The sequence below is a fragment of the Prinia subflava genome, chromosome 3 (assembly GCF_021018805.1).
Source record: "Prinia subflava isolate CZ2003 ecotype Zambia chromosome 3, Cam_Psub_1.2, whole genome shotgun sequence".
Taxonomy (NCBI): domain Eukaryota; kingdom Metazoa; phylum Chordata; class Aves; order Passeriformes; family Cisticolidae; genus Prinia; species Prinia subflava.
The window spans coordinates 102,161,885-102,185,327 of NC_086249.1; the positions used below are offsets into that span (position 1 = coordinate 102,161,885).

Below are 23,443 nucleotides of genomic sequence, written 5' to 3' on the forward strand. Positions count from 1 at the left end.
GAGTGTTAAATGCATTTACACACCAAGCTGTGAAACCTAGGGAGCCACCTGCTAGCCAGACTGGGTGAATGTGGAAAATGCTTTGTGGCACAGGCCCATCACTTGTTAAATCAGGGATGCAAAAGAAAGGATAAACAAAAGAGTCTCACCTGTGAGATGTTACAGGGAAAATGAAATACTTTGCTTTCTGGATGGAAAACTATGCAGGAAAAAAAAAAAATAAGCCTCAAGCATGTGACAGAGAGAGAGCCAGGCAGGAGACATCTGTCTGCATGCAAATGTGCTGTGGCTGAACGAGGAGCAGCCTCTGACTGCTGCTACACAGAGTCTCAGCAAGCACTGAATTCGTGCCTGCGAGCCCCTGCCCAGGTTCAAAGCTTTCCTTTGAAGTCCTGAGCACTAATTGGGAAGAAATGGAAACTCTGTCTTCCAAGAAGTGCTGAGCTGCTTTAAATTTCAGGTACAAACCACCACCCTCTGCAGAAGAGGAGTATTATGATTTACTCTCTCATCCATAGTAATGCAGGATCCCTGATGCAAGTGAAAGGGCAGGGGCAGGAAAGCTCCTGGGGCTGTCTGGTGGCAAAGCCACCACCTCCTGAGCCAGTGTGTCCAGAGGCAAAGCCACCACCTCCTGGGAGCCAGCTTGGAGACAGGCAGGAATCAGCACATCCCCTTTGTTCATTTATGCCTCGTGCCTCTGCTCCAGAGTTTGCTACCATGAGCTGTGGTTCTTTCCATCTTTCCAGGATGGAAAAGATTAAATAGGATTATTTGTTATTTTTATGATTAGTAAGTAAGATGAAGAGGGTAAAGCAAAGGCCTCAGGTGACACCAGCCAGGATTACCCACATGCTGTGGGAATCACAGCTGCAAGACCAAAGAGAGACAGAAGGAAAGTTTTCCCCTGCCAGTGCCCTGCTATACTAAACCTAAAAAATCCCTGTAAGAGCATTGCATGATCTCACCTACAAATGTACCTCCAAACCTTACAGCTTACCAGCAACAAAGAAAGGCAGCTCTAAAAGTGAGAAGCAGAATATATGCCATGCAATTTTGACTTTACAGTCCCAAGTCTTCCTAACAGATCTGTGACAAGTGATAAAGACCAACCAGCCTCCTGTCACCAGGCTGACATTTGTCACATGGACAAAGACATCTTGTACTAAACATTTTCATATAGGAAGACTATGCTTTCACCATGAAATTTTTCATGGTTTAAACCTAGAAGGAGACAGAGGCCATGTGGAGAGTGAGGGAAGACAAAAGTCACCATTCTTCCAAATCCAGATGTTTCAGATCTTCATCACAGAGGAGACAGAGAAGCAAAAATATTAACATTGAAGGCAGGCATTCTGCTGAGTGAGTGTCACCAAGGCAGCTTCAGATAAAACCCACTGTTCTGCAGTCAAGAACAAAGTATAGGTGAAAAATATGACCTGAAAATGCAGCAGGTACACAAGCAAAGAGTTTCTCAGTAAGTTCAGTGAGCTGAATTTGCAGCCTGAATTACAGTGGGTGGGGAGCTGGATTCAGTGCATTCACACTGCTCATACAGAGCTGTGCATCTGCTTTTCACAGCCCAAAGGGGGAAAAGCAAGAAAGGAAGACCTGTACAGCAGGCAGGGACCCACATCATCCCTTTCCTGCTTTTACGGTATCCAATTTCCACTCCCTTGGCTGTCACCCTGACTGCCATCAGCAGCGTGTTCATTCCTGAATAAGGTATCTATTCTCTTGGAATATTTCACTGGCAAATATTGCACAAGGCTGTTATCAGCCTGAATCCATCGTTACCCCTGTGGTCAGATCTCTTTTTGCATATACACAAAAGCAGGTATCTTCCTAAAAAGATAGTCCAGACTTATCAAACAGACTGATAGCAAAAACAAATGTATGCTGAACAAAGTTTTATTGTTCTGTGTTTTCTGTCAGGATCACACCAGCCCCTTCTGCAATACCAATACTGCCAGCAGCCACACACCCACACAACCTTTACACTGACCTCCTCACCCAACAATAAAACAACCCTCAAATCCCCAAACAAGCCACCATAAAAAGAAAAAAACTCTTCTCCTGTGCAAATTTGAAGTTCACATTTAGAACACAAAGCAGAACTGCATGCACATAAATGTGCACTTCTGCATGTGGTGAAATCTTTACAAATTACAACCAGAATTGTTTAAAAATGCAGTAGCCCACAATTCAAAAAAAAAGACTTGTAAGTGGGAAGACTGTACAGTGTGAAAATTCAGGCTTTTGTTTGCCATTCAGCTGGGAAACTAAACAGCAGCCACTCTGTAAACATCCCATTTGCCTTTAAAATCCACGTCAGACAAAAAACTGAAAAGAAACAGCTACAGCTCTCACCTTTTCATAATATTTCCCATGTCCTTGGTGGATTTGGCACTCTATTGCTAAATAGGCCCCTAGCAGCACATATAGTTAATTTTGGCCATTCTGGATTCTGCAGGGCAGGGGACCCACAGAGTCTTTGAAAGATGCTGCCAACAAAGATCACAAATCCAGGACTGGTCAGCCCTGTCACGATTCAGTTTCCCTTGTTCAGCTTCTTGTGAACAGAGGCCTTTTAATGCAATGTTTGAAAGAGACATGACCTAAATACCCTTTTACTGAGGGCTGCAGGAATCCCAGGAATGACTGGCCCACTAGAAATCCACACTTGCCTTCCACCAGCAACATTCAGACGGCAACGCTGCACCAAGGGCTGTTCCACAGCTGACAGTGAAACTTTGGGAGTTTTCACAGATGCTCTCTTTATCATGGTCTCATGTAAACTGGCTCTGATAGATCCAGACAAAAGGATATTTAAATATTCTGCCACTGTGAGTACTTTTTCAGCCCTACAAGTGCCACAAATACTGATACTAGTCTGACCACAGGAGATGTTTCAGTGATTATGACCCCAGCTGCCCGAGTGGAAATTTCTACATCTTCATACATTCCTCTGTATTGTTTCCACTTCTGCCAGAGACACAAAAAAACCCATCAAAGCAGAGGTTGTTTCCTGCTGGAACAGTTATAAAGTCCTGGAAGAGATGCAGAATGTGAAATTACTGGTATAAAAGTGAGCACCCACTTCCCTTGGAGCTTGCAGCGTTTCAGAGCAGTTTGACTGCCAAGTCAAAAACTGCTCCCCATCACTTGAAAAATTAGAAGCTAATTAGTAAAGAGAGGTGTTCACTGTACCAAAGCTTCATATTCAAAAGAACCTATGTGCCAAACTGGAATTATGGATGTCCCCACTGCTGGCTTGGCACTGCTCTTCAAAGGCTCCTCCATCGGGCTGAGCAGCATTTTGAGAAGCAGCATTTATGCTCCCATAATTCATTTTTATCTGCCAGAATAACCCTCAGCTCATCTGCAATTATATGCCAAAAAAATCAGATATTCAAGGGTATTACAAACTGCCTGCAGTTCAATGCAATGTGTTAATATAGAACACATTTATAGACAGTGAGTCTAGCAAACCAGACTAGCTTCATCTAAAATAAACAAACAAGCAGCCTGTTCTAATTACCAGAACTAATCTAAAAGAATCAATATTTCTCCAATCAAGACATATAACAAGTACCTTCATGCTATTTACTCAGCAATGTAGAATTGCTTCTTGAATCTGCAGATTTTGTTCACTTTTAAGCCCATTAAACATGAACTACTTTTTATCAGTTCTATTTAAATTCTTTTTACCTTACTGTAATAAACCAGATTTTGAAATAACTGGAATAATTGAAACTTCACTGCATTAATCAGAAGTATTTTACTGTAAGTAAGTTCATTACTTCCAGGCAACTGGGAGCTTTTTCTATGCCTGATTTGACTGACTGCTCACAAGCCTCTCCTCCCAGGCACTACTACAGGCTCACTCTAAACTCATGCTTGAGGTCAGCATGCCCTCAAGGTTTGCTTGTATAACTGCTTTTACAATTATTACTCATCCCACATCTATACCAACAAGATATATCTTAAGCTAAACTGTTGGGTATGGGGTTTTTTGTTTAGGTTTGGGTTGGGTTTTGAATCCTTTAGGGTTTGGAGGGGTTTTTTTTCCAATTTTATAAAGTAGATAATTTCAGCAGCCATTAGGAGCAGTTAACCTGCACACAGGACAGTGGCAAGGGACATTGTTATATCCTCAGCACAGGCAAAAAGAACTGCACAAGGTGATGCTTCAGCCTTTTGCTCCCATCTTGCAACACAGATCCAAAGAACCCAGATGACTTTGTACTGAATGAGTTGGAAGCTCACAAAGCCATGGCAAAGAGCATCCAGAAGTGACCTGCAAAATGCCACAAGGGCCCAGCAGCCCCACCACAGCTCACACTGCACTGAACCTCTTCTCTCTGTCCTTTTCCCACATCCCACAGGAGGTGCTTGTTCAGCTTTTAGAGGGTGTCCTTTATCAGCCACCATCAATCCCAATTTACTTGTGCAATCTTTAACTCCTCCTGATTTACTCTTGTGCATCACTCATCCCATTAAACTTGAACACCACAACCAAGGAGGAAAGGGAGACACAGTGCAGAGACTGGGCAAAAGAAGCCTTGAATCAAAAGTGGCCTTGCTGCTAGGGCACAGTAATATTGTCCTGAAACACATCCTGTGACAGTATTTGTATTTAAATCTGTGCTTTCTGCTCCTTTGGGCAGTACTGCCAAAGGTCCCGAACGTGCGGCCTTCACAACTCACAGGTGTGAAAACAATTACTCCCACAGCAACACCGACATTTTCAAAACAATTATGAAGGAGCAAATGCCATTAGGGCTTCTAAGAAACCACTTTCAGTTTAGATTACTTTTTTCTGCTCAAAATAAACATCCCCAGGAGATCAAGTTTGGCCCCTGAGTTCCACCAGCAGATACCCTCAGCTGGAAGTGCATCCTGTGCTGGTCCAAGCAGTGAGGACCCTGGCAGGGCTGAGTTCCAGCCATAAATGTACCCAGCACTGTTCAGCAAGTTTTTTTCCCTAGGAAAAGAGCAAAACTTAATGGGGTGCACTTTTTGAAGAGCAGGAGAACTGAGTGCTACAGAAAAAAAACCACTGTCATGCTCCCTCCCTCCAAATAAAAGGTGCCCTATCTATTAAAAACTCAGTGCCCTGTCTGTTAAAAAGAGATAGGAGAGAACATGACTTCTGCAAGTTGTGCAAAAGTGACTCTGCCTAAAAACCAGACCACACCAGACTGACAGCAGGGATCAAACCTCTGGGAGCAGCTCTCCAGAACATCACTCTGCCAGTGCAGAGGCCTCTGTCTTACAGGCTTTGAAACCTCACCACAGCCTCCACACTGCTAAATTAAACATGAAAACAGGGACTGTAACTGCTCTTCCAATATACTTTACATTCTGCCTTGCCTAAATTGCAGAAACTCTTGAAACTGTGACTGCCATGACTGCTTTTGTGAGCTGCTTTCAGGCCTAGCCTGATGAATCCAAAGATTATTTTGTTTTCTTTTCTGTGGTCTCAAATAAGTTTTTATGAAAATGGACTTTTCCAGCAATTTCTACAAATTATAACACTGACAAATCAGAGAGATAAATCCCCCCAGGGAGACACACAATAAGGACAACAGGGATGGGACATTCACAACTTCTCTGGGCAATCTCTGCCAGGGCCTCACCACCCTCACAGGGAAGAATTTCTTCCCAACATCTGATCTAACCCTACTCCCTTTCAGTCTGAAGCCCCTTGCCCTATCACTCCAGGCCCTTGTAAATAATCCCTCTCCATCTTTCTTGCATGCTCTCTTTAGGCACTGGAAGGCCACAATAAGGTCATCTTCTCTTTTCCAGACTGGACAATCCCAATTCTCTCAACCTTTCCTCACAGTGGAGGTGTTCCAGCTCTCTCATCATCTGGCTGGCCTCTACTGGACAATCAAGAAAGTGAAGACTGAAGGAATTACTCAGGGGCTTATTCAACCCATGAAGCTTCCAGCATGGCCATTCACTTCACTCAGAACATTTAGTTTCCAGATTATTCCTCGTTGCAGGTTCTCGTGACCCTAGACAAGACACCCAGGTAACAGGGCTGGGTATGAGAAACTCAGATTTTTCTCTTCTCTGAACAGAAGCACAGCTTGAGAATTCAAGAGCTGCCACAATTCAAAATCTTGCTCTCCCCTTGCTCCCTAAAATATGGCCCCAGCATATTTTAGCTTCTCAGTAACTCATCAATGGCCTTTTCAAGCCTTACATACAAAGAAAAGCAAAACCTGCAGCCATGTAAGTTGAAAAGTATCCTATAAAACAGCAAATGCATAGAAAAGGGGGTTCCTGTGTTTCTGGGGCATTGCTCCTACACCAGTGTCAACAAGCACAGGCTAGATAGAACATTTTATACATCCAGTTCTGAAAGCAGCTGGTCACCATGAGACTGGGACAAGGCTACTTTAACAAAACCTACTGGGTGTCCCTGCACACACCAAGCCACAGGCAGACAGCTTCAGCTGCAATAGCTCATTTTTGAGGGTAAAATTTCTGACCCAAGAATATTTTGGGCTTGCAGGAAGTGTCTGTTTGCACACCTAATGAGCTGGGATCAGTGCTTCCAACTTCCTCTACAGCAGGAAAAGGTACACCTTAAAGGGATGTAACTGCACAGGGTCAATACATGCTCAGAACACAGATTGTGTGTTCTGTGTAAAGCAGCAGGCTGATCCCGTGCCTGCTGCTTTATGAATCACAGCTTTGAGAAATATCTCACAGAAATTAACATTTTTACAGAGACTACTCATCCTACAATAGACCTTGAAAGGTGATAGAATACCAAAGCAATAATTCAGGTCTTTGCAAAAGCACCAAGATTAAATTATTTTCTTACCAAAATAAAATTTACTAATAGCCCCTAACGGGGCAGGGTACCAGGGATCATCATTAAAATGTCAACATCTGACAGTAACCACAGGCTTTAAGATCCTGTCCTGAAAAAAAATTGCTCTAGTGCTGTGTCAGCAGGGTCTCAGCAGCTTTCCACTTTCCCTGTCACTGTTTGTAGGACAAACTACAAACAAAAGGGCAAAAAGTAGGAAGTTTGCTGATATACTTAACATTTTCATACCTGGTTACTGGCTAAAATTTAAAGATGTTCAGATTAAAGGCAGCCTAGGATGATCCCAGTCAGCATTGACGAGATTTCTAGGAACCCCATAAAGGAGGTTGCTCAAGCACAGTTCCCCTTCTACATTTAAGGAAGGAGGAGACAGATAAGTGCTTCTAGAGTCCCACAGAGGTTTATTTGTGGTTAAATCTCTGCTCCAGTGATTACCAGCAGATACAGCATACACGAGACAGCAGAAGCAACAAGCTCAAGCACTGATTGAATTCCTAAACTAAAATTCTCCACCTGGGAGACTCCTGACACCCCTCCCAGCAGTTCATGCAGCTCTGTCAAAACAGGATTTGCACACCCGTTTTTGTTTGGTTGGTTTTTTTTCCCCCTCCCAAAAACATATTGGTACAGACAAAACACAAATACAAAAACGTGGGGGAAGATTTCTTTCTTACCACCACCACTGGGGACCACTTCTGGCACCTGGCAACACTCAGAGCAACAGCAGAATCCCCATCTCCTCCCTCCAGGGAAGTACCACTGCTTATGTCTCAAGAGATTTGCTTTCTCATTTGCCTATAAGCAAAAAAAGACATTCTCCAGTGAATGAAGGTAAAAATATTTTGTTTAGAAGCAAAACGCAATGCAAACAAGCAGCTGACAGCCCAGGTAATGCTTAACTCAAACAGTTCTTACTAAAATTATGAGTCTCTTTCCTTTCTCTAAAGTAAAAACCCCTATTTGATCCTTCTTCACATATATATTACAACACTCAGCTCCACAGGTACCAACTACTATTGCTTTCAGAGGGACTAACTGGCACATATCTATGAAATTAAAAGCAAGTCTTCTAAATTTACCACTAATAGTAAAATTGCAGCTTCTATTCAGACAGGAGCAAGGGCTTGCATACACAAGAACTAGCCTACTTTTCCTGGCTTTACTAATCAGCATAACAAAAGGTTATTTTATTCCTTTTACCTCCAAACCATGACTTGAGAGAAGGTACTGAAAATGAAGCAGAAGCAATTATCTGCTCTCAGAACACACACTTAATCCCTATATTTTATTAAGAGTGTTTTTTATGATCCTGAAGCAATTAAGCTAATCATTATTTAATTTTAGATTACTGAACTGGAGATTTACTTCAGACACAAGCTCACTTTCTACATAATTTAGTCTCAGTAATTAGAGATGTACTTTACCCAAAGGTGGCTTGTTTAAAGCATGTTATCTAATTTCACAAGCCTCACACCATGAAAATTTCATGCAGAAATCTACAACCCAAACTTCAAAAATGAGAAAAGCCCCGAAGACACTCAGATTTACCAGACTACAAACCAGTTTTTGCTTAAAGAAAAAATGAAAAAAATATTCTCCAAACACGTGCCCAGCAAGTTAATGTGTCACAAAACCTACCACAAAGCATTTCTATAACCCATCACTCCTTTAGGAAGTTGTTAAAATAAAGAGTGCTCCTTTCACATGGATCACTTCATTTATAACTTATTTTAACCAGGATGCAAAGTCTGCAGACAAATACAAATGGTTTTTTAAGATGCCCAGCAGGTACCTGCCACAGGAACTGATCAGTGATGAAACATTCCTACACTTAGAGAATTCTGTGACAGTGTTATCAGAGGGACAGAAATGGGGACCAGGCAAGGAGGTTCATACTGTACTTGCTGACCCTGGACATGATGCCACTGGAAAACTGCTCAATTCCAACCTACTGTCAGATAAAACTGTGCTGTAGGAACCAAACTGTACTAGGAAACACCAGTTCCCCTGGATGTTGCTACCCACCCAGCTCAGCTTTAGTTCTGCAAACAGTTAATGCCAGTCCATCCAGGCTGGGACATTGTCCAAGGCCAGTTTTATGTCAAAACACATTTCCTGGCTTTTGGAACAAAGGGCATCACCTTCCACCACTGCCACTGAAGAGAAGGAAAACATGACCAGGCAAACATTTGAAAAACACACACTGCTTCTTGCAACTCTTTGCCTTCTAAATCCTCCAACAAAACCAACACGTGCATCTGCTCAACACTCGATTAAAACTGTATTCAAACCTCTAAAAATGCAGAGGATGCAGACTCATTTCAAGACTTTAGTGCCAGCACTTTCACAAACCAGTCTGACTTGCCTCACATAAGAACTCATCAACAGCACGTGAGATTTCAGCAGACTGACAACGAAGAATCAGAACATGAAGCTACAAAGAGATCACAACAAGACAGGTTGGTTACTGGGAGTGTGCTCAAAATAAATACAAGTAAGCCTCAGCTGTCTGGATATTCAACAAACACACTTTTCCGTGTGGTATCACATTGAAAGTGTAAACTTGGAGACAGAGAAATTGTGACAGCAGTAAAGATTCTGCCCAAAAGAGATGGAGCCTGACAGCACAGAGAGAAAAATCTGCAGGCTTCTTGGAAGTAACTGATGAAAAGACAAACCCCAACCATCAGTCTTCTGGTTCGTTTTTAACTGATCAATGGCTTGCATACAAAAAAAAAGGAGTAATTATGGCAGTAATTAAAGCTAGGGAGCAATCTGAACATGAAGGTGCATTGAGGGGTTAACACCACAGGCACCATGGCCAGCAAGACTGGAGCCACAGGACTGGGATGCAATTGCTCCTCAGAAGACAGTAAAGACAACCACTAGGAAGGGAAATAAACCACCTCAGGCCAAAAAGGCTGCTGAAACCAGAACAAACAGGTGTCACCTGGTCAAGAGTAAGTTCAGGCTTGAACCCTTGAGAACAGCAAATCTCTGGGAGAAGTTTTTGGTGACAATAAACCTACATTCTTAAGGAAGCCCTATTATGAGCCATTACCAGCTTTCTTTAGCTCCAACTATTTTTGTAGCTGTTCCATCTAAATGTTCATCAAAGGGTCTATGAAAGTACCACCAAAAGCAGGTGGTTCAGATGTCACTGGTGCTGGGGGAAGGTGATATTGTGAATTTCAGAGCTGGGGGGAAGTTAGCTTATAGGCTAAAGTATAAAAAATTACCATAGCATTCCTGTATACCTATACAACAAATACTGGTAGATTTAAGATAACAACATTAGCTATTTTGTTTTCATTAAAATCCACACATGCAACTACGGCAATAAAAAGTGTTCATTAAAAAAAACCTCAGCAAGTCACGAGCAGTATCTCATCCTGCTTCCCACCATCCCACAACAAAGGGATCCTTAAAAACACTGCAACACAAGTTGAGCTGCTCCTTGGAACAAACACTCTCTGCTCTTGAGGCAATTCTTGCAAACTCCATCCATGGGCTATCAAAGGGATCTTGGCCTTTTTCACTGCCTGTGTACAGCAACCCTCATGCAGACATTTTGCTAAAAACAGATAAAACTGAGGTCAAAGTTCCCAGAATGAAAGAGTGCAGCTGGTAAGAGAAGAGTTTGTGGTTCAAGACTGAAGCACAGCAGCGTTATGCAAGAGAACAGGATCTGAAAGTCAGCTTTGATCTGGAACTATTTATTGTACTGGTGCCTGCTCAGAGGTACCTGAGCCCCAAAGAATGAGAAGCTCTTCCCATTTGAGAGCCTCATCTTTCTCACTTGGGAAAAAAAATAATTGAGATATTTATATACATATATATATATAAAACACCATGTACTGGACACTGCAAGCCATATCAAATTGCATTTCTGATGTCTTCTAAAATGGAACAAACAGATTTAGGCAGTACATTGAGAATGAGAGTCACATTTAAGCATACACACACAAGTATTTTTCCATTTCAAAACAGTCCTGCAATTAAATATAAATGTGCATGCACTTAAACACACAGTTTCTTTCTTGCACAGTACCTGGCAATAAATTCAATATAACCTTCAAGCCCATGTTTCCATTAGCTACTTTGTGATACCACAGCTTTGAAAATATTCTCAGTGCTCCAACATTCAAGACTCAAAAGCAGCCACTCACAGCTCTATCTTCAGCATCATCTCACAAGGAGAACATTTCATTCCTTTTTATTTCCTCCACCCCTTCTTTCCTTTTTCTTAAATAATTTATTAAAATTACTGAAAGTATTTTCTGGTCAGCTTTCTTCCTCACTATAGGAAGCATCAATATCTTTGAATCTCTGGTTCCACAGCTTGGTTCCCTCTCTGAAGGCCATCTTCCATATAATAACCTGATAATGATGGACTAATGACAGGGGTGAAAGGGGGGAAATGAGAATGTATTTTTAATCACAAGTTGAATTTTTCCCTAGATAGCAAAGCTGATTTCATGGCATGCCCCTCTCTCAATGTCTTATGGAATCACCCACTGGTGAGAGAACAACTTCAAGAAATTCCTTCTTGCTACCATCCTACAACTCTGACCATCACCTCTCAGAAACAGAGCCTCTAAAGCAAAACTGTCCTAAAGATAACTGGGAATTATTGACTTGAAGGAGCTTTCAGGAAAAGACAACTTCACTCACAGCAGGAAAACCAGAGAGGACGTCAGTAAGTTATGATGGGTGTACAACAAACAATCAGAAGTGGTTCCCCCCTCATAACCCGTAACTGACCTGTGAACCTTCTTGCCACAGATGTCAGAGGTGGTGTAAGGAGAGTGAAAAGAGAACTGAATGACACAGAAATGGCACAGCAAATACCAGTCACTCTGCTGACTGTAAGTTTTTTAGTACGGAAATCCGCTATAAGTCAGACTGCTGACCTAGATGGACCAATGGTAGACAAATTCTCCTATTTCCAAGGTGGAAATTAGACTTCTTCAGCAAACAAAGCTATTCACTTTCCATTGTGACTCGTAACCAAACCCTTCAGCTTTGAGCTTCTAAAACAAGATAAGCCAGAATGAATTGGGTGAAAGTATCTGCAGCCTCATAATTCCACAAAGTTCTGCGTCCACTCATCAGGAGAGCCTGAGCACCAGCAGCCCATCAGCTTTGTTTAACTCTGTCCCTAACCATGCGGAGCCAGGGTTCTGATGGATAAACAAACTGGAGCAGGTTGAACTGTGGCAGCTTAAAACATTGCTGCCCCCTCTTGTCCATGCCAGCCTTCTGCCAGGGATCACTGCTGCACAGCACCCACCTCAGCTGCTCCAACACACAGCACTCAGTGCCACTTTCACCCCCTGATAACTCTTACCATGATTCTTATTTAATTTTTATAGGCAAACTGCACTGTAATTTTCCAATTACAGTGGGGCTGTAACAGCTTCACATGGTCCTCTCTGCTTGGCAACACCTGGAGGAGGAGGTGATGCCTGAGGTCATTGCAGCAGGTTTGACACAACTCTGATCAAGAGTTGAAGGGGTTGAATTATTCCTGGTGAAAGAGGCTGTAATTCTCCTGTTGCTGGAGCCCAGAGTCAGGGTAAGCCCTGGGCAAGTTAACTCAGTACAGCACTGCAGTGCTGGAAAATTTCCATCTCACTCCCAGTTTCAAATTTCAAATTTGAAAATTTCAAACACTGGACAAGAAACCATGGCCATGTGCAAATGAAGCTGGGAAACACACAGCTGTCCTAAGCAAGCAGGGCAGAACATCTCTGGACCAAGTGAAGTGTGCCCTGTCCTGGGAAATCTAATCCCAGTTACAGCCCAGACAGGTTTACCCCAAGAGTAAATTCTTACAGCCTTGCAATTTCTTACAGCCTGCTTACCTGTGAGGTTTTCCCATTACTTATCCCTGATTAGAGGCGTTCATGAAAAACACCACAGGAGCGTAAGGGTAAGAGAGGAATTGGAGGAGGCTTAGCCAAGGTTTCTGCCTTTCCTTGTGTTTGGGAATGCTTGGGGGTTTAGATGGGTTTATTAATGAAATTTAAATAGTGAATAAATCCTGAATGTTGATGCAAGCTCATCCATACTTTATAAAAGTGTTGCCTAAATTGACTTCTGGGAAGAAGTAGGCTCTGGAAAAAGACCTAAATTATGTTTTTAAATGACCATTAACTGCACACTTTTTTTTTCCTTATTGCAATATATAATGTAAGTCTGTCATGTTCAGAGTAATTCTAAGAATTGCTTTTTCCTTTTAAACACTGCAATACTCTTTTGCTTAGAATAATCCCATTATAGAAAATGTTTATGGCAAGTGTAGAACACAGAGCTATGTAAAGCACAGCCTTCCACAGAAACAAGGAGAGGTGCTGTAATCAGCATTGAAATACTACAGAGAGACTTGAGTGAAGTGAGTGTGGGACATGTACACAGAAATAATCTGCAGAGTAAGGGATAAGCTTAACTTACTGATTTCTCCTCTTCTTCCACTTTTTCTTAAATAACAAACAGACAAACAAAAAAATAAGTTGCAAACATCCTTCCACTGGCTTCCATCCTTCCTCATCATTTCCCCTGGCTGACCTCTGTAACAGCAAAGGTCCTTTCACTACAGTGATCCTCTGCCACCTTCATTTTGTGCCCTGCCTCAAACCCTGGGGCTGAGGGTCCTGAACTATCCCCAGGTGCTGCATCAGCTTTTCTCCTGCTGCTGTGGTGTTTTCTTTGGTGTGCCATAGTTAGAGCTGTAGGTCTTTAGGAGGACTTCAGTCAGGAAAAAAAAAAATCCTAAACACAATTTTTCATAATTAACCAGTAACAAGAAGCAATTGATCATTAACTTTCATGCTCTGCTCTTCCACAAGCAGACTTTCCAGTTACTCCAAATGAATCATTTCCTTAGGAACTCCCAGGCAAAGGTAACAGGAAGGAGCTGTCTCATGGGATTTGAGAACTGCAGCGAGTCTTTGGCAGAAATACCTTTCCTTTACCAGCTTCCAATCCATCAGGTTCCAAAATGAACATCTGTAGGTGAAGTGTCAGTGCAATCAGGATTAAAACTCTCAGCCACCTGTACATGCCACCATACCAGACTCACATCACCTCAAGCTCACCCACACCCTTCCCAATCTACTTCAAGCCCCCTTTAGCAAGAGATTGCCACCAGGGTCACAAGTCAAGCAGGCTTGGCTAAAAATACCCCCAACACCATCCCTGGTCTGCCTCACTGTCATGCACCTCACCCTGGACATCATCCAAGAGACACTCACGTCCCAGCACTGGGCACAAACCTGTTTGTAGCTCAGGGATCCTCCTCTTCAGGAGTTAAATGAAACTAACTACCAATATTTCTGTTTATTCACTATTCGTGATTCAAATTCGAGTGAAATTAAAAGGCTCTGGAATGGCAATCTAGTTAAGAACTTTAATGAAGAGCACTTTAGAAATAAAATCTATTATAAAGCACTTAAACTAATGAAGGTTGCTCCCTGTCCAAAATCCTTAGCATTCTGCACTAAGAAGGCAAAAGTCTTTTAAAGAAACCTCTTAAATTCTGAACTGCTGCAGTAAGATCTGAAGAGGCGACAGTGAAACAAGCTGCATTTGCTATCATGTCTCATTCCAGCACAAAACAAGGAAAAAACAGTTTGATACAACTCCATCCTGAGAAAAATGATATTATTCTTTGTTATGGGTGAAGCCATTTCATAGTGAATGAGATGATAATTTTGAATGCATCACCTCTTCAGGCTCTCAGAAAAATTATACATCTGCATACTCATACTATACATATTCATATTCATACCAGCGAACAGTGTCTAACAATAAAATAACGATAAAAAATTAAAAATACAACCTTCAATGGAGCTAACAGTGGAGGCAGAGAAGGCTTAGCTCATCTTTTGTAGGAGGACCTGTGCACTGGAGTTTTGAACTCTTTTTTCCCCTTGTTTACACAAGGAAAGTTTTTTAATACCATTTTAGTAGCCTTTTTAATTAACCAGAAATATACATAAATAACAGATTTCCAGAAGCCTGATGAGGCTTGCAATCTAAAATAACAATGTAATGAATTCCTACTAGGAAGCATTATTTTTACACTGTCCTACCTTGGTCAAACACAGCAAGAGAGTAAATTTGGTTAAAATCAGAGCCAGGGAGGGGAAAGAAACCAAGTCAAACAGAAAAGCATGCAGCTGAGGAGACAGAAATCCATGTGAGCAAAGGGTGACACAGCATGGGTGTTCTATTAATCTTGCAGAGCCCTGCCAAGGGTCTGTCTACAGGCAGAGAAAACCTCACCAGAGCCCTGTCCCTGGCACAGCTCACCCCAGCCCAGCGTGACTGAAGCAGGTGCCAGCTATTTTTATGTCTAAACTGCAGTTTACATCTGACCTGCTCTCAAGTTCAAAGGGAGAAGCAGGCACAGCAAGCCCTCTGGGAAGGCAGAAGGATGTGCTCATCCATGGAGGGAGGGTGGCTGTGGATGAGCAGGTCGTGGCCCTGGAATGGTCCAGGAAGGGGCTGCAGGAAGGGGCTGCTCCAACCATCACAAACCAGCATCTCTCTGATGCTGCACAACCTGGGAGATGCCCAAAGGGCTGAGCCCTCAGAGCCCACACACCACAGCACCAGGGATGGGGTGAGCTTGGGCTGGGCTCCGTGTTCCTAAAGTGTCTGCACAGTGAATAAAAAGGAGCATGGCACTGAATCCATACATTTCAAAGGGCACTGAGGTAATAATCTCATCTTGAACTGATTTAGAAGTGTTAACTGATTGCCCAGTTCACTCTCACACTACAGACCTCAAAGGTCTGTTTGGAACAGAATCAAGAGGCCAAGCATGTGCAAGGAATCGTGTCCACAGAGTTCATCTGCAAATTGAGAATTACTTGAAAATCCACTTCAACTAAGTCCTGCTACGAAAATCTCAGCTTCTAGGATTAGAGATCTTTTGGAAGATTACTCATTCCCTCATCTCACAGTTAAAAGGATGCCAGAATTACTATATCCCAGACTGCAACTGAAGCCACTCAGTGAAAGCAGCTTTCCTGTCAAGGGACCATCTTTTCAGTGAGATCCATTACATATCTCAGGGTTTGATTGAAGTATTTAGCATCCTTTTCTTTCCCAATAAACACAAGGGCTGTGCAGTCTTCTAATCTCTGAGATCATAAATGCCCAGCTTCTCCAGCTGCAGTAATTAAACCAACTTCTCATTCCATTACCCACATCAAGTCTCTTCCTCAGCATCTGCTCTATTCCCAAACTGCACTCTTCAATCAAACCAAGATAAGCTATTTTCTAAGATCAGCTGACTTGTCTGTCCCTCAAGACACCACTGGAGCCAAAAGGATTCGGAGCAGATACGATGCATCTTGCTAAGAATCCAAAAGGTCTCTTTTAAAGGAAAAAAAAAAAGAGTAGACGTCAATGCAAGTGGTTATTTTTAGCACCTGAGTTGTTCTATATTTATTCCTTTATGTCTTTCAAAAAAAGCACAGTCTCTGATGAGGCATTACCATAAAATACACTCCACTGGGACGTCTGCTTTATGACTGCTGGCTTCTGAGCACTGCAACAAGTACCTCACACCATCCCTTCAACCACACAAGTTTAAGGGTGCACACAGAGCAATGCTTCCCCAGTTCCAAAGGAGTGCTTAAAACAACCCAGCCCCAAAAACCAACCCATGCACACAGACAGCAAACTCCTCAGTATAATCTGTCATTCTGATTAGATGCCAAGCCTCAAAAATGCCACTTTTAAAGTACTTCAAATTGTCTAACTCCCCCAAAAACCCTCAAGACACCTTGTGAGTTACCTGTTAAAAACAACACAAACCACAACCCCAAACTCCAGGATACACCACTGCAACAAACCCTTAAAACAGCAGCAGCTCAGCTCATACAAATACTCAGACTATAAAAGACTACTTAATCTCTTCCTTATTCTCTTCCCTTACAGCTTTTACCTTCTGGCCCTGAAGACTCCTAGCCTTCTGCCTCCAATAGTGTGCCTCTGATCTTATGCAAATTAGCTGAAGATTTATATTCAAGGACAAGATACAATTAATCAAAGGTGTGGTGTGGCTTATTTGTGTGGGAAGAAATATGTTAAATTAACAGGAAAAGCAGAACTGTGTCAAGGAAGGTTCTGCTAGTTGCAGCAAACTTTCATTTACAAAAGAAAATAGCTTAAGACAAGATCTTGCACTAACAAAACTAGGAGGAAAACTTGAATTTGGAGCTAACAGTATTTTAATTTGCTGCTCTAGAAAAACAGCTGTTACCTAGCCACAGTTATTTTAGATTTTTGCATTATGCTAGATCTCTCCACGTACCCATCGAAGCAGCAGGGGTTGGGATGGGATGGAGAAAGACAACAACACCTCTGTGTATTAACTGGAAACCCCTCTCTCCTCTGAGCTTGGAAAACTCTGTCTTCCTTCCAGGTATTCCCTACTCCACGACAGAGCTGTCCCATCACTCAGCTGTACCCTTCAAGGATTTTAGCAGCTGGGATTACCTCCACCCTGACAGCTCTCTGATCCCAGGGTAAACAGCTGGGAGAGGGGCTCCAGAGCATGAAACCACGCTCAGCACACACACTGGCATCAGATGAAGAGCTTTGGCCTGGTTATTACAACCCCCCTGTAGAGCAAATCACCCAAGTCAGAGATTTTCCACAAGGTGAAAGTACAGATCTCCAAAAAATCATACACTTTGGAAGTTAAAAACATACATGCCCTAATTACCTCAGTCTCAGACTGACCTTTGTATGTTTGTCTGCAAAGACCTTGCACTACATAGCTGTTGCACTGTGGAAGCCAGAATGACTCCAGGTTAATTGTAAAACAGGCTGTTCTGAAAGCTTTGAACCCAGCAAACCTACCTAACTCTCCTATCTTGTTGTGAAATATTTTTCCCTGCTGATTAAAATGTTTCCCATGCAGCTGTGATTTCATTTTAGTCTTCTGCAGAAAACTGAAGAAAATATCTAGTTTGAATTCAAGGATCTTCTTCTCATAGCAACATAAAATTCACCAAAAAAGGCAATTCTCTCACTGTTGCTCCTCTTCTACTAACAACAAAAAAAAAAATAGTTTCTTTATCACTGTAAAGTACCCCAAATTAAGACAGCAGAACCATACAAAACCTTAGTGACAAATCAGATGCTTTTTGTCCTCTCTGATTATTACAAAGAAACAACAAAACAAATACACTAAGCAAAATTAAGTTAATTTTGCTTAAGAAAAAATCATCTCTGGCAGGAGCACGTCTGATTTATTCTTATTTCCTAGATTAAAAGCTATTTAGTTCACATGAAAATTCTGAGGCAGTTTGTCCATCTTTTGTGCATTGGATAATCCCTTTTCCAAAATGGATTAAATTCCAGAATAAGCGTGTGAAGAGCAGTTTGTTCAGAATCCTGCACAGTGAATGAAATGGGGTTTGCCTCTTGTCAATCTTCACTTTTCCTCTATTACTTAATGCCCAAAATTTGCTGTTTCATGGATTTTGTTGGTATTTGGGTGTCACACTGACAACATACAACCTGTGCACTGAAAGCCAGGTATAACCCATTAATTACAGTAATTAATTACTGTCATTACAGTTGCTCCCAGGACCTTCCCAGCTCCCTGATGTGCTCCTCTGAGCAGACACAGACCCCAGCTGCTCCCCCAAACAACACAGCCCACAAACACAAAGCTGAGGGGGTGACTCCCTGCACCAGCCATGCTGTAATCAAGAGCACACCAGGGACAAAAATAGCTCCTTTCACAGGAATTAAGACTGCAACACGACCTCTGGCACCTGCCCCTGCTGGGAGGTGGAAAAAACAACAAGGGAAGTCCAGCAAGAACACATCCAAGTCCCAGCCATAGGCAGCACCAAAGGCAGTGGCTAAACAGAGGGCTAAGTAGCTCTCTTTGCACTTTTATAAGTAATGCACTTTATTATTTGATGTTAAACACCATTTCTGCAGTTCTCAGTCCTTTGTGATCTGCTTTGCCTTCCACTGTGCCACTGTTCTTTCCTCAATATTTGGCCAGCCTTCTGTCATCTTACTCATCACTGCAGAACACCACCACTATTTTCAGCTTTATTTGGTATAATTCTGCTTCAAAGTATCCTTTCCCAAGACAAAGATCAGTCTCCTTTATGAGCACAGAAGCGTGGTCTGTTGGTTTATACTCCCTTCCAAATAAGCCTGGCCTAAATCCCCCATAGGCACACTTGGGATATTTGTCAAATATCAGGGTGTTTGTTATATTCACTGGTTATCCTCATCCTAAAAACTCTAGGCACCACTGCCTTCCCTCAGCAAATTCACCCCTTGAGATGGCAAAGCTAACAGAGATTTGGCTAAATTTGCCTTCCCTTCCCCAGCCAGCAAAGCAGAGACTCCAAGGGCAGTGTCTCAATGCCCTGGAGCCCATTTCCCTTGAGGTCTCTTCAAGGAAGGTGACAGGAGTTCAGAGGCACAAACCTGGACATGAGGAAGCTCCAAAGGGCTGGAGGCCCAGCAGAAATGCTCTACAGGATAATCAAAAGGGACAAAAGGTTGGTTCATTTGACTGCACACACATGAAAACACAGGGAGGGCAGGTGAACCAGATTGAGGATCCATCTCTTGCTTTTTATTCATCAGTGCTCACACACTAATTATAATAAGTCATGGCACAAAGTTTTGCTCCCCTGTTCCACTGTGCCTGTTCCAAGACACTGATCCCAGCAGTTTTCCTCTGTGACAAGTGTCCTGGATGAGACCCATGCTGGGTACCCCAACTTTTTGGAGCAGGACTAGCAAGGAACTGTCCCCAGTTTATTTAACAGAAGTCCTGGTCAAGGAACCAGGGTGGAATCAATGCTGCTCACACAGCCTGGGTATCCACAGAGAGAAAAGGCCCAGGTTACCTTGCTGATAATTCCCACTACATGGAGGTAAAATGTCTGGAAGACATCCTTGGAAACCTTGATCATAAGCACACCCAGACCAGACTCGCTCACCCCCACATCAGGTCACAGCTTGTAGGGACTGAGGCTCTGAGACTTCAGAGGTGACAGTCACTCTTCTGAGCAGGGCCTGAGCTGCTAGAATTCCATTCAAGGACAGCAGAGATGCTGTACCACAGGGTGGAAGAAGCTTTGACTATGCCTCTTCCCACAGCAAAACTCTGTGCCTGCTCCTTATCATTCCACATATTCAGAGGAATGGCATCCAGCTGGATCAAGCTTCTTCACTGGGCCAGAGAAAAAGGAGGTGCAAAACTTGAGAGAAAGCTCCTTTTCTGTCTTCTCCAAACAAAAGGATGTGCAGGAAGGTGAGACCCTGGTCTTTTGGGTGTGCTCCTGGAGAGCTGATGGTGAAAAGTCACCCAACCCCCTGACAGCACCCTGATCTCAGAAATCCAGTGGGGATTCAGGCAGCAGGTTCCATGGGTCACTCAAGTGAGCAGGAAGAGAAATAAAGTTTGTTCCCACAAGAGGCTTGCACAGGCACCACTGTCAGGGCAATGACACTCTAGTATCATCCCTGTGAAACAGGGAAGAGGATAATTTGACACTTCCTGGACCACAGTCCAAGGAGCAGAGATCCAGGGGACGGGTTTCCTCCAGAGAGCTCTGCGGCACAGGAAGGATGGGCACTCGAGGGAGGAGGAAACCTCAGATGTAAAGAACATGAAGAGGACAAAGCAACTGAACTGAAATCTGCTCTCCTGGCCTGCTCCTACTGCACTGCACACGGGGGTGAAGCAGATACAGCCACTCAGCTCCCCTGGCAAATCTCCTGTGAGGAGAAAAAGCCACAGAGAACAGCTCCAAAATCTCAGCCAAAGCCCAGCACTGGCACTAAAGGGAAGAGAGGACTTCTGATAAAAAGCATAATGAGAACTGTGTGCCATACTGCAGTACAGTTCTGTTGCTTGGGGGTTTGTTTGTCTTTACAAACTTTTGCTTCAGATGTGGACAGCTGAATTTTCAATCTTCCTTACAACATGTACCTTTCTCACTGTGGTTATAATCCCCACAGCTACTGGAAAAAACAGGGATTAGCATGTCTGTTTGAACTGCTGATAAAGACAGAAAAGCACACCACACAGCCCTTTGATTTCCAGTTTGACCAATATCCTGAGACAGAACATTTCACATGGGTGCCTCCTCCCCCTTTCCTCCTCCAAACACGACATTCAAACACCCAGAGGTTATCAAACACTGAGCTAGGATTACCCAGCCTCTCAGGACATGAATCCCATGGGCTCAGGGCAATTTGCTGCAGAAGTTTCTCCTTCAGAGGACTCTGAGCTGATTCAGAAGCCACATGGAGAGCTGAAGGCAAGGGCAGGATTCCACTCTGGCACGCACCCTGCCAGGCAATGCAACCACTGCCACTGGAAGTTCTACTCCTAAGCTTGACCAGTGCTGCTACAAGAAAGGCCAGAAGGACAAATTTGGTCAAAAACAAGCCAGGGGGTAAACTAACATGGTCTAAGCAAAGTGGATGAGAAAGGGCTTACAATCTTTTTTTTTTTTTTTTTTAAACTTTTTTTTTTGGGTTTTTTTACAGAATTGTCTTCTTGTGCCCCAGAGCAGCCAGAGCACTGCAGAAGTGACACCACTGTCCTAGGATGACTCCCCAAACCACCAAGAGCTTCACTGAACCACTGCTTTGCAAACATTTCCCTTCTACAGCTTGCCACGAGGCATCACCAGCTCCCACACAAGGGCTCTGCTTCAGACATGCTCTGAAGAGATGTCCCCTACCCTGACCCTCCCTGTCTTCACTACTCTGGATGAGTACCCAGCACCTGCAGAAAGGAGATAACAAAGGACAGAGGGAAGGTTTCCTTACATCCAGGCTCACTCTGACAGAGTACATTTTAACTCAACATTTTAACTCAAGTGTACGCAGGAAATCCCAAATCTTTATGAATATATTAGAGACTGAAATCATTTTTCAGTAATTTCTTGTTCTGTTCCTTTGTTTTCTCTGCTCCTGCTCTGTATGTAATACCTGCTGGCCTGTTCTCCAGCCATAAGCACTGAGCCACTGAAATCTGAGAGAAAGCAGATCTCTCATGCACTCACATTATCACCACCTAGATGTAAATCCTCACTGTTGGCTCCCCAATAGAGAAGAAGCAGCTGCAGAACAAAAGGAATATATATCTTTATGAGGCAGTTCACTCCTCTTACAGGGGTTGGACAACAGGGAACAGCCAAACTGGAGGGACAGGGATGAAAGGAATAAAAAATGTCAGTGTAGGGAACAGATTAAGCAGATCTGGCAACTGCCTGCAAAAAGGAGACAGAAACAGTTCTGCTTCCAAATGGGATAGCAGGACCCTCAGAAATATGCAGGATTAATCCTTAGCAGAGCTGTACACTCATACCTGGTGCCATCCACTCCTGTTCATGTCTGGACAATACTCTGAAGCCTGGGGAAAGGACTAATTTGAGCACAGCTCTTCACTGGGCTGATGAATCAGCTCTCCAGTGTGCATTCTCCTTAGGGAGAAAAGGGAGAACTGGCAGAGGACAGCACTGCAGAAAACAGCAATACAGGGAAACAGCTGCTGAATTGGATGCAGGAGCAGCCCATCATGTGGGGAACATTTTGGTGCAGTGTTCTTGGCCAAAATCCTCATCCCCAGCCAAGCACATCCTCCAGCATGAAAGGAACAAGCATTTCCCTTAGGAAATTCAGAGGCATTCCAACTCCAAAATGCTGGCACAGCAAAACCCGAGGCTCTTGGTACTGCACATGCAAGTAACAGCAAGGCAGAAAATGTAACACATAACAAACATCAAGGGAAATCACATATCCATGATACTACCCTTGAGAGGACTGCAGTTGTGTGCACCCAAAAGTGATGAGCTTGTCACATTCCCACCTCTGTATTTCATGAAACCTGTACAAGTCTGAGCATAGTTTTTGCAGCACCTTGAGTCTGTGTACTGTTAACTTCACTCACTAACCTTTCATAAGATTAAATGCAAAATGAACTTCAAGTCTTTTCTATAAAATCGTTTTATAAAACCCTTAAAAATCCTCAGAATAGAGTACAAAGCACCAGGTAGGGTCTCTATACCCTACACATGCTCACTTCCATAGGCAAAAACATCTCCAGGAGAGCCTCTGCAGGTAAGGGATGCAGAATCTGCAGTTCCATTTCCTCCATTGCCTTTTTCCAAAGGCAAAAACCATCCCTGGAAGTGTTCAAGGCCAGGCTGGATGGGGGCCTGAGCATCCTGGTCTAGTGGAAGGTGTCCTTGCCCATGGAAGGGGTGTTGGAATGAGATCATCTTCAAGGTCCCCTTCCAACCCATCCCATTCCACGATGCTATCGATGATTCTATGAAGAACATAACAAAAAATTACAACTGCAAATGTACACGTGCTCCAAGGGCTCTTCACACAATTCAATCTGTTCCACCAAGCAATTTTTATACTTTGAGGAACAGGAGTGGGTTTATATTCCTGTGCCAGACTGACTGGTCCTCTCCTTTTTCTTGGAAGCAAAAAAAAAAAAACCCTCTTTCAATTCTGTCAGTACAGAGATAAGGTTTTGACTTCAGAGAACTGCAAGTAACCCGA

The 23,443-nt window shown here is 43.1% G+C and overlaps 1 protein-coding gene across 5 annotated transcripts in view; it reads right to left on the minus strand.

The window, feature by feature from the left end:
- Window positions 1-23,443, minus strand: part of AGPAT3 (1-acylglycerol-3-phosphate O-acyltransferase 3) — an 87,127-nt gene that overhangs the window by 42,254 nt on the left and 21,430 nt on the right. For 3 of the 5 annotated variants that reach the window (XM_063393091.1, XM_063393093.1, XM_063393092.1), the window contains exon 2: window positions 7,528-7,648. The exons of the other annotated variants lie outside the window; for them this stretch is intronic. The gene's annotated coding sequence lies outside the window, so the exon portion shown is untranslated. The remainder of the gene's footprint in view (window positions 1-7,527; window positions 7,649-23,443) is intronic. 5 annotated transcript variants of the gene reach the window in all.